This window comes from Salvelinus alpinus, chromosome 3, assembly GCF_045679555.1.
Source record: "Salvelinus alpinus chromosome 3, SLU_Salpinus.1, whole genome shotgun sequence".
In the NCBI taxonomy this organism is placed as follows: domain Eukaryota; kingdom Metazoa; phylum Chordata; class Actinopteri; order Salmoniformes; family Salmonidae; genus Salvelinus; species Salvelinus alpinus.
This window is the reverse complement of record NC_092088.1, coordinates 57,879,872-57,891,745: the sequence shown is the minus strand read 5'-3', so window position 1 is coordinate 57,891,745 and position 11,874 is coordinate 57,879,872.

The window sequence follows — 11,874 nt, the reverse complement described above, 5'->3', positions numbered from 1 at the left end:
CAAAAGGTTATTAAGCTGCATCTTGATTGGTTGCATCACCGCTTGGTATGGCTACTGCTTGGCATCCGACCGCAAGGTGCTACAAAGAGTAGTGCGTGTGGCCCAGTACATCACCGGGGCCGAGCTCCCTGCCATCCAGGACCTCTATACCAGGCGGTGTCTAAGGAAGGCCCTAAAAATGTGATCTCTGCTAACGCACGGCAAGTGGTAGCAGAGCACCAAGTCTAGGACCAAAAGGCTCCTGAACAGTTTCTACCTCCAAGCCATATGACTGCTGAACAGTTCATCAAATGGCTATCTGGACTATTTGTATTTTGGCTCTATGAACACTCACTGGACTCTACCCACACAGTCACACATACTACACTGACACTCCAACACACACACATACTACACTGACACTCCAACACACACACACCCACACACACACACACACACACACACACACACACACACACACACACACACACACACACACACACACACACACACACACACACACACACACACACACACACTCACACACTCTTCACATACGCTGCTGCTACTCTGTTTATTATCTATCCTGATTGCCTAGTCACTTTTACCTCGACCTACATATACATATTACCTCAATTACCTCAAATAGCTCGTACCCCTGCACATTGACTCTGTACCAGTACTCTTTGTATATAGCCTCGTTATTGTATTTTACTGTGTTACTATTCCTATTTGTTTTGCTAATATTTTTGTACTTTTTAACTCTGCATTGTTGGGAAAGGCCTTGTAAGTAAGCATTTCATGGTGAAGTCTACACCTGTTGTATTCGGCGCATGTAACAAATACAATTTGATTTGATTTGAGAATGCATCATCATAATAGCAAGACTGCCATCTAGTGGCATCAGATACCAGTGCTCTTTTCACCACGAAGTCAGTCATATATCAAACCCATCAATCAGTATGTGAGGGGATTTTTTTTTAAAGAATAGTGTTTATATAGCCCAGTGTATGGTCCTGAGAGTGGAGGCAGTTTTAAGTGGTGTTTGATGATGGTCTCCTCTGATATTGGTGTGTCTAGAGGTAGTGTTAAAGAAATGCTCCGGAACTTTGGCGACTACTAACTCTTTTTTAAACCTCCCGCTTTGGGCTGTATGTGTCAATGTGTAGTTCATACATGCATAATGTTTGAGCAGAATTACTGTCTTAACTCAATTAGCCACAAAATCCCTAGTTTGAAAGTGACTGTTTCTCTGAAAGCTGTGCTGCCAGATTTTTCCCCACATGGGCCAGCCCCCTAGCAATTCCTGTTCAACCAATGAGCTTCAGCCCCTCGCCATTTCAGTGAAGGCTAGCAAGAAGCACATGATGCACGCCCAGCAGAGCAAGAGAGAGAGCAATGACGTGGTGCACATATCTGTACATATGTGATGGAATACACCATTTTCGGGGACCACTTTTGGCTAAAAAGTATACTGGTTAAAAAGTATACAAAAGTACCGGAGGATCTCTTTAAAAGTATCTGGTGGTGAAGGTGAGAGCCAGAGCTGCAGCCAGGTGAGGCATCAGTCTATGGTACTGGGTCTGGTGCTTAATGATCTTCAACTCTTCCTTGTCCTTCTGCCCAAACTGAATGACGACTGGAAGGAGAGAGGAGAGCGGAAGAGAGTGAGGAATGAGTAGAGCATGAAGGAGGCTTACATTTTGTGTGTGTGCATGTTTTGTACTGTGAGTATGCATATGCTGATGTGGTGGAACATTAGTTTTGTGGAATGTATGTTGAGTGGTGAGATGTGGTCATCGTCACACACATGCCTTGATGTGCACCTGTTGCTCTGGAAGCACTACAAAGCTTATCTCTGACTACTGCATATCTAAAACAGCACAGGTGTCTCAGAGGGGAGAGTGGGGGAGGGTTTGGGTAGACAAAGGCGATGGATGGTGGTATATAGGCTGGTTTACAGGGTACATGAAGATACTGCCATCTCAAAAGGACGCACTGTTACCATTCATATTCTGATTTCTAGACTGAAGGGCAAAATATACTAACTTTGATGACATAAGCTAACTAACCAAGATACTGTAAAGTTCATGTAATGTGACACTCAGATGTTATTTATTTATTTAACCTTTATTAATACAGGTTTTTCTCATTGAGATAACATCTCTTTTCCAAGAGAGACCTGGTCCAATAGCAGCAGGTGGAACAACGTTTCAGACAAATCAACTTACTAACACAACATTAAACAAAACTACAAACACACATACAGTACAACAATTACATATTACTTTAAAAACACAGAAGTCTTGACTAAAAACAGCTCTCCTAAAGACAATTACACTCTTCTATGATATTACATCGATCAAGTGTTTAAACTCCACCAACGAAACTAGATCATCAAATTTTAAAATATTCAGGAGAGAATTCCAGAACCACGGAGCTAAGTAACTAAAACTATTTCTTCCATGACCTGTTCTAATTTTTGGTATTGTTAGAAGCAAATTATGTACTTCAGATGTATTGTTTAAGTTGTACACCCTAACTGTACGATTGACAGTCCAATGTTACTGCTAAGATGTGTTAACCAGAAAGATCACACAGATGTTTCTACTATGTCAAGGTTTGTCCCCAATCTGCTTTGACACGATGCCAGACCACAGAAGAGAACACACCTGGGTGTTAACACAGAGGGGAAGTCCTCACACAGACGACATCCCCACAACCTATCCTCCAAGTACAGTAGTCTCAACTCTGAAGACAAAGCTAACAGTGGTTACACAATGTACTGTTCAAACACAGCTACAGTGCCTTCAGAAACTATTCATACCCCTTGACTTATTCCACATTTTGTTGTGTTACAGCCTGAATTCAAAATTGGGTAGCATTTTCCTGGAGTAAAATGACCAAATCGCCCGATAGTGGCCTCAAGGCTGAATTGCTTTAATAGTTGTCTTAATTTCATAATTATTAATTAATTAACATGAAGAAAAAATTTATTCCAGAAATCCAGTGTTTCTATGCCAAACGGTTTTGTTATATTTCAGTCTTATGTGATGAATATAAAGTGTAATATTGGGACGCAAACTCAAAATTGAATACATTTCAACTTTATATCTGACATGGTACAGGTGTCTTCTTTTTTTTTAAGCCCATAACCATGTGTGTGGTGTATACTTTTGTTTCAAGTAGATTTGTTTGACTACCAAGAAACACTGTGTGACCCTGATTTAGTCCACTGCAGTAAAAGGTTGATTCGTTTTTTCCCCCTCACCCATTTACACACCATACCCCATAATGACAAAGTGAAAATATGTTTTTAGACATTTTTGCTAATTTATTGAAAATTAAATACAGAAATATCTCATTTACAGAAGTATTCACAATCACAACCCTGTGTCAATACTTTGTAGAAGCACCTTTGGCAGAGATTACAGCTGCAAGTCTTTAAGTGTGACATTAGTGCTCGTACGAACTCGGACCCAGAGAAACACAGCAGGCAGAGGTAAGGGTAAATCCAGAATATTTACTTAAGGTCTTCATAGCAAAACAACAAAGCAAGGGCCCACGAGAACACTGAACAAAACATGAGACCTGAGCAACTGGCCCAGTCCACAGAGGAACCTAAATAGTCATCCAGCAGGTGATCCCAATAAGCCCAATCAGGGCCACCTCGATACTAGAAGTAACCCAAGGGTGCTCTCCAGATGCAATCTCAGGTATTACACTCCTGGGAGAAAACCTGACCTGTGACACTAAGAGCTTTCCACACCTGGATTGTGCAACACTTGCCCATAATATTTTTGAGAATTCTTCAAGCTCTGTGAAATTGGTTGTTGATCATTGCTAGACAACCATTTTCAGATCTTGCCATAGATTTTAAAGTAGATTTAAGTCAAAACTGTAACTCGGCCACTCAAGAACATTCACTCTCTTCTTGGGTTATTGTCATACTGAATGGTGAATTAATCTCCCAGTGTCTGGTGGAAAGCAGACTGAACCAGGTTTTCCTCTAGGATTTTGGCTGTGCTTAGCTCCATCCGTTTATTTTTTATCCTGGAAAAACTCCCCAGTCCTTAATGATTACAAGCATACCCATACCATGATGCAGCTACCACTAGTCTTGAAAATATGGAGAGTGGTACTCAGTAATGTGTTGTATTGGATTTGCCCCAAACACAACACTTTGTATTCAGGATAAAAAGTGTACTTTATTACTTTAGTGCCCTGTTGCAAACAGGATGCATGTTTTGGAATGTCTTTATTCTGTACAAGCTTCCTTCTTTTCACTCTGTCAATTAGGTTAGTATCATGGAGTGACTACAATGTTGTTGATCCATCCTCAGTTTTCTCCTATCACAGCCATTAAACTCTGTAACTGTTTAAATTCACCCTGAGCGGTTTCCTTCCTCTCCAGTAACTGAGTTAGGAAAGATGCCTGCATCTTTGTAGTGACTGGGATACACCATCCAAAATGTAAGTAATAACTTCATGATGCTCAAAGGGATGTTCATAATCTGCTATTCTTTTTAATCCATTTACCCTTATTTGCGAGGCATTCAAAAACCGCCCTTGGCTTTATGGTTGAATCTGTGTTTGAAATGTACTGCTCGGCTGAGGGAGCTTACAGATAATTGCATGTGTGGAGTACATAGATGAGGTAATCATTCAAAAAGCACGTTAATCACTATTATTGCACACAGAGTGAGTTGATGCAACTTATTATGTTACTTGTTAAGCATATTTTTACGCCTGAACTTATTTAGGCTTGCCATAACAAAGGGGTTGAATACTTATTGACTTAAAACATTTCAGCTCTTCATCTATTATTCATTTATAAAAATTGGGAAAAACATAATTACACTTTGACATTATGGGGTATTATGGGTAAGCCAGTGAAGAAAAAAAAAGCTATTTAATCAATTTTAAATTCCCGGCTGTAAAACAACAAAATGTGGAAAAAGTCAAGGGGTGTGGATACTTTCTGAAGGCACTGTAACCCTGATTGTATGTCTGACACTCTACAAATGTCTAAAACTGGCCACATGGCCCGAATATATATATATATATGTGTGTGTGTGTGTGTGTGTGTGTGTGTGTGTGTGTGTGTGTGTGTGTGTGTGTGTGTGTGTGTGTGTGTGTGTGTGTGTGTGTGTGTGTGTGTGTGTGTGTGTGTGTGTGTGTGTGTGTGTGTGTGTGTGTGTGTGTGTGTGTGTGTGTGTGTGTGTGTACCAAGACCACTAGCCCCACTTTAAGTTCCTGATGGGGGTTATTGGTCTTGTTGTGGGTTCTTTGTCATGGTGCCAGATGGAAAGCCTGATACCACGGTTAGGTACAGAACAGAACATTTGTCACAAAACAGGAAATGTGTCCTCCATGTGCAGTAGCCTGAATCTACCTTGTGATTGCCTCCCTCCCTCTTTCTTTCTTTCTTTCTTTCTTTCTGTCTTTCTTTCTGTCTTTCTTTCTGTCTTTCTTTCTGTCTTTCTTTCTCTCTCTCTCTGCGTGGGGGTTATTCTCTGGATACCAACCACAGAGAGAACCCTCCCCTTCCCCTCCACCCACGCATTTGCCCCCATATTGTAAACTTCAGCAGAACACACGCAACCCACATGTGAGGATACACAAAAACACAACAACAGATACAGAAAAAAAGAGACTCAATAGGGCTGTCAAAAGAACTCTGTTTTCTGAGGTGAACAAAATAATGCTTCATACCAACTGTTGTTTTCTTTCCATTTTGAGCAGTTAATGCTTTTGTTGACATTCTAAACATATTACACCTAATAGGAATTAAATGGAGTTGGGTCATCTACATAGATAATGTATTACATATATTATGTGATGAGCTGGTTTGGAGCTAACCTATCACTTCTATTGGCTTTATGGAAACATTCCACATAATGAAAAGTGCTTCAAATCAACTATTGTGCTTGAGCAGGGAGTACAAAAGGCTGCCTCTAGAATGACTGTCAGAACCTTTTACTTTTCAGTTGGAAATACAACTGACAAAATGATATCTTCCAATATCAATCACATCCAATGCATATGTATATGCATACAGTACCAGTCAAAAGATTGGACACACCTACCCATTCAAGGGTTTTTCTTTATTTTACAATTTTTTTACTAAAAATAAACCAAAACCCTGGAATGAGTAGGTGTGTCCAAATGTTTGACTGGTACTGAAAATAAACTCAGCAAAAAAAGAAACGTCCTCTCACTGTCAACTGCGTTTCTCTTCAGCAAACTTAACATGTGTTAATATTTGTATGAACATAACAAGATTCAACAACTGAGACATAAACTGAACAAGTTCCACAGACATGTGACTAACAGAAATTGAATGATATGTCCCTGAACAAAGGGGGGGTCAAAATCAAAAGTAACAGTCAGTATCTGGTGTTGCCATCAGCTGCATTAAGTACTGCAGTGCATCTCCTCCTCATGGGCTGCACCAGATTTGCCAGTTCTTGCTGTGAGATGTTACCCCACTCTTCCACCAAGGCACCTGCAAGTTTACGGACATTTCTGGGGGGAATGGCCCTAGCCCTTACCCTCCGATCCAACAGGTCCCAGACATGCTCAATGGGATTGAGATCTGGGCTCTTCGCTGGCCATGACAGAACTGACATTCCTGTCTTGCAGGAAATCCCTCACATAACGAGCAGTATGGCTGGTGACATTGACATGCTGGAGGGTCATGCGATCACGACACGCAGGTTAAAATATCAAAACAAACTCTGAACCAATGACATTAATTTGGGGACAGGTCGAAATGCATTAAACATGTATGGCAATTTAGCTAGCTAGTTAGCTAGCTAGTTAATTTGTCCTATTTAGCTAGCTTGCTGTTGCTTGCTAATTTGTCCAGGAATATAAACATTGAGTTGTTATTTTACCTGAAACGCACAAGGTCCTCTACCCCGACAATTAATTCACACATAAAACGGTCAACCGAATCGTTTCTAGTCATCTCTCCTCCTTCCAGGCTTTTTCATCTTTGAACTTATATGGTGATTGGCATCTACACTTTCATAGTATTACCACGACAACCGGCAAACAGTTCGTCTTTCAATCACCCAAGTGGGTAAAACCAATGAGGAGATGGCACGTGGTTACCTGCTTCTATAAACCAATGAGGAGATGGGAGAGGCAGGACTTGCAGCGCGATCTGCGTCAGAAATAGAAAGGAGTTCTATTTTAGATGCTCGTTGGCGCCAGTGTGGGTGCAATAATTGAATATCATGGATTTCTAAATTTACTTTGCAACGCTCGCGCACGCGATGTGTCCGTTCTGGTCAGCATGTGAAGCCAGCGCAAATTGCTACTATTTATGTGTCCAGATTAAACGTGGGACGTCCCTCATTATAAACAAACAATCAGTTGAATTCATGGTTATTGCATAATTTTCATCATTATTGCATCTATTAGAAGCGATTAAGAGACGAAACAACAATGTCATTTAACCAATTGACTGGCCAAAGATCAGTGCATTCATCAGCAAAGACGCAGTGCAAGCTGATAGTATTTTGTGTGTCAGCTGTATGGTGATTTGCGATTCATAACTTACATTTTACCGGTACTACCAGTAGTAGTAGGCCAACCGATAACACCACGACGGAATGCGTTTGAAGTAATGATGCGCCGCCGAGAAGAGTTAGCATGTCCAGCAAAGTACATCGCCAGTGGCACGCACAAACTTAGTGCAGATCAGCAGGTGGGGGCTTTTCGTGGCAGCCAGACGAGACAATCGAAGGAGGTTGCTCTGAGCAAAGTTACTGGGCTCGAATTTAGTCACGCTTGATTGATGCTAGATTGATGCTTCTAATTGTGCATCTTGTAAACAATTTTTTTTTTTATGATTAAAGGTTATACTCTATGGCTGGATTTATGTATTTTTCCCAATGCTACATTAATTTGGCAGAACTAACTTGATTGACCCTCTTTCTACAAGGCCTAGTCTATGAGAGGCCTAATCATATTTGTATGAATATTTTGTTAACGCCTAGGCTTTAGAGATGCTTTCAGGTAATTAACTCATTATTATGCATCAACATTTTAATTTGATTAAAATTATTTATTGTCAATCATTCCTGAATTTGTTAGGCTATACAATTCAAGAGATTAATGAACTGATAATACATTCATGCATTACTTTTTACTTTTTTTAAAATAATTTTTGAATATGATAGAATTTTACATTCTATTATACATCCTATGTGAATAATGTTCATTAATGTTAATGTGTGTATTAATAATAATAATCAGAAAATCAGTCTGAAATGGAATATTTCGCCTATTGGACAATGTGGTAAAGTACTGTTATTCCTTATTCCCCTAATGAATGAAAAAAAAAATATATATATATATATATGTATATTTGTATTTTTTTCACTCGCGCGCCTCACTTTCTGGGAAGGAAATCCGTTAACTTCTTTGGGCTGCAGGGGCAGTATTGAGTAGCCTGGATAAAAGGTGCCCATTTCAAACGGCCTCGTACTCAATTCTTGCTCGTACAATATGCATATTATTATTACTATTGGATAGACAACACTCTCAAGTTTCTAAAACCGTTTGAATTATATCTGTGAGTAAAACAGAACTCATTTTGCAGCAAACTTCCTGTCAGAAAGTGAAAAATCGAGGCTCTGTTCCAGGGCCTGCCTATAAATGTGCTTTATATCTATTAGTATACATGCACTTCATACGCCTTCCACTAGATGTCAATAGGCTGTGAGAGGTGAAATGGGGTTTCTAGGTATTTCTATGGTCAAAAGAGACAGCTTGGAATGACATGACCCCAGAATTCCTCTGTTCAGGAAGCGCATAAAGGTCACCAGTTTTGGCTTCTGAAAAGCATTCGTTATAGACGTCTTATATCTCCGGCTTTGATTTTATTTGATAAATGTGATAATATCATCGTAAAGTATGTTTTTTCAATATAGTTTTATTAGATTATTGAAATTTTTTCGGGACGTTAGGCGTGTTGCGTTGTCTGCGTTTGTTCAGGAAGGAGAGCTTCGCGCAACTTGGCTAGTTATGCTTGCTAATTCAAGAGGGAAAAATGACATTCTAAAACCAAACAACGATTGTTCTGGACAAAGGACCTCTTGTACAACATTCTGATGGAAGATCATCAAAAGTAGGACCCATTTATGATGTTATTTCATATATCTGTCAGAACATGTTTACTATTAGTTTGCGCCCAGATTTTGGGCACTCTCTCGCTATAACGTAAGCTGGATGTCGTAATGAAGTTATTTTTAGAATTCTAACACGGCGATTGCATTAAGAACTAGTGTATCTATCATTTCCTATACAACATGTATTTTTTAGTAAAGTTTATGAATAGTTATTTGGTCAGAATAGGTGAGTGTCAGAAAAATATCCGGACATTCTGGGAAAAAGATGCTACGTTAGCACAATGTATAACCACGAATTTCAGCTCTAAATATGCACATTTTTGAACAAAACATAAGTGTATTGTATAACCTGATGTTATAGGACTGTCATCTGATGAAGCTTATCAAGGTTAGTCAAAAATTATATATCTTTTGCTGGTTTGTTACGATCGCTAACTTTTGCTGCTGGTAAATGGCTTGTGTTTCTGGCTATTGTGGTAAGCTAATATAATGCTATATTGTGTTTTCGCTGTAAAACACTTAAAGAATCGGAAATATTGGCTGGATTCACAAGATGTTTGTCTTTCATTTGCTGTACACCATGTATTTTTCAGAAATGTTTTATGATGAGTATTTAGGTATTTCACGTTGGTGTCTGTAATTACTCTGGCTGCTTCGGTGCTATTTGTGACGGTAGCTGTGATGGTAGCTGCAATGTAAAACTGATTTATACCTCAAATATGCAAATTTTTCGAACAAAACATAGATTTATTGTATAACTTGTTATAAGACTGTCATCTGATGAAGTTGTTTCTTGGTTAGTTTGGTTGGTTCTTGGTTAGTTAGGTTGGTTTTGTGCATGCTACCTGTGCTGTGAAAAATGTCTGTGCTTTTTTGTATTTGGTGGTGAGCTAACATAAATATACGTGGTGTTTTCGCTGTAAAACATTTTAAAAATCGGACATGTTGGCTGGATTCACAAGATGTGTATCTTTCATTTGCTGTATTGGACTTGTTAATGTGTGAAAGTTAAATATTTCTAAAAAATATCTTTTGAATTTCGCGCCCTGCACTTGGACGGGCTGTTGTCATAAGTGTACCGGCACCGCCCTGCAGCCATAAGAAGTTAAACTGTGAATCAATTTTGTCTGGCCTAAGTAAAAAATAGAAAATAAAAGTAACAAATAATTAAATAGCAGCAGTAAAATAACAGGCAAGGCTATGTATAGGGGGTACCGGTACAAAGTCAATGTGCGGGGGCACCGGTTAGTTGAGGTAATTGAGGTAATATGTACATGTAGCTAGAGTTAAAGTGACTATGCATAGATTATAAACAGAGAGTAGCAGCAGCGTAAAAGAGGGCTCTGGGTAGCCCTTTGATTAGATGTTCATTAGATGTTCCATACTCACTACCCTCTGTAGTGTCTTGCGGTCGGAGACCAAGCAGTTGCCATAGCAGGCAGTGATGCAACCAGTCAGGATGCTCTCGATGGTGCAGCTGTAGAACCTTTTTTGGATCTGAGGACCCATGCCAAATCTTTTCAGTTTCCTGAGGGGGAATAGGCTTTGTTGTGCCTTCTTCACGACTGTCTTAGTGTGTTTGGACCATGATAGTTTGTTGGTGATGTGGACACCAAGGACCTTGATGCTCTCAACCTGTTCCACTACAGCCCCGTCGAGGAGAATGGGGGCTTGCTCGGTCCTCCTTTTCCTGTAGTCCACAATCATCTCCTTTGTCTTGATCACGTAGAGGGAGAGGTTGTTGTCCTGGCACCACACGACCAGGTCACACGACCAGGTCATCGGCAAACTTGATGATGGTGTTGGAGTCGTACCTGGCCATGCAGTCATGAGTGAACAGGGAGTACCGGAGTGGACTGAGCACGCACCCCTGAAGGCCACCGTGTTGAGGATCAGCACGGCGGATGTGTTGTTCCCTACCCTCACCACCTGGGGGCGGCCCGTCAGGAAGCTCAGGATCCAGTTGCAGACGGTGTTCAGACAGTATAGTCAGTTGAGGAAGAGAGAGAGTGTCGAGCGACACCACAGATTACCCATTAATATTGACCAGATACTCTAGTGGTCGCTCTAACATTGAAAATACATGTCTTCAAAAATGGAAGTCAGATGGAAGGAGGCAAGATCAGGTGGGACCATTCTAGCCAATGAGAGGGCAGATCTGCTTGTGAACAACAGGAACAACAGTTTCCACCAGTTACCCCCCTCCATCCTCACAAAATTCTTGCCCCCTCTGAAACTATTGGTGCATGACGCCCCTGGCTGAAACATGTATGAAATTATACATTGTATCATACCATTTTAATTTCTCTGTCAGCAAAATGAGAGGGAATATTGTTTGAGACAGACATGTAATGTGTATGGTAACTGAAGAAAAACATTCAATCGAACATTGTATAATGCCTTTCCGGAGTCGCTGCCAGGTCAACTGTATGTAAAAAAGTTTATTCAAATCAAATCAAATTTTATTTCTCACATGGGCCGAATACAACTTTACAGTGAAATTCTTACTTGCAAGCCCTTAACCGACAACGCAGTTCAAGAAATACAGTTAAGAAAATATTTACTAAATAAACTAAAGTAAAACATTTAATATTAAGTAAAAAATAAAATAATAATAACGAGGCTATTTACATGGGGTACTGGTACCGAGACACTGTGTGGGGGTACAGGTTAGTCAAGGTAATTTGTACATTTAGGCAGGGATATAAGGTGACTATTCATAGATTAAAAAACGCGAGGAGCAGCAGTGTAA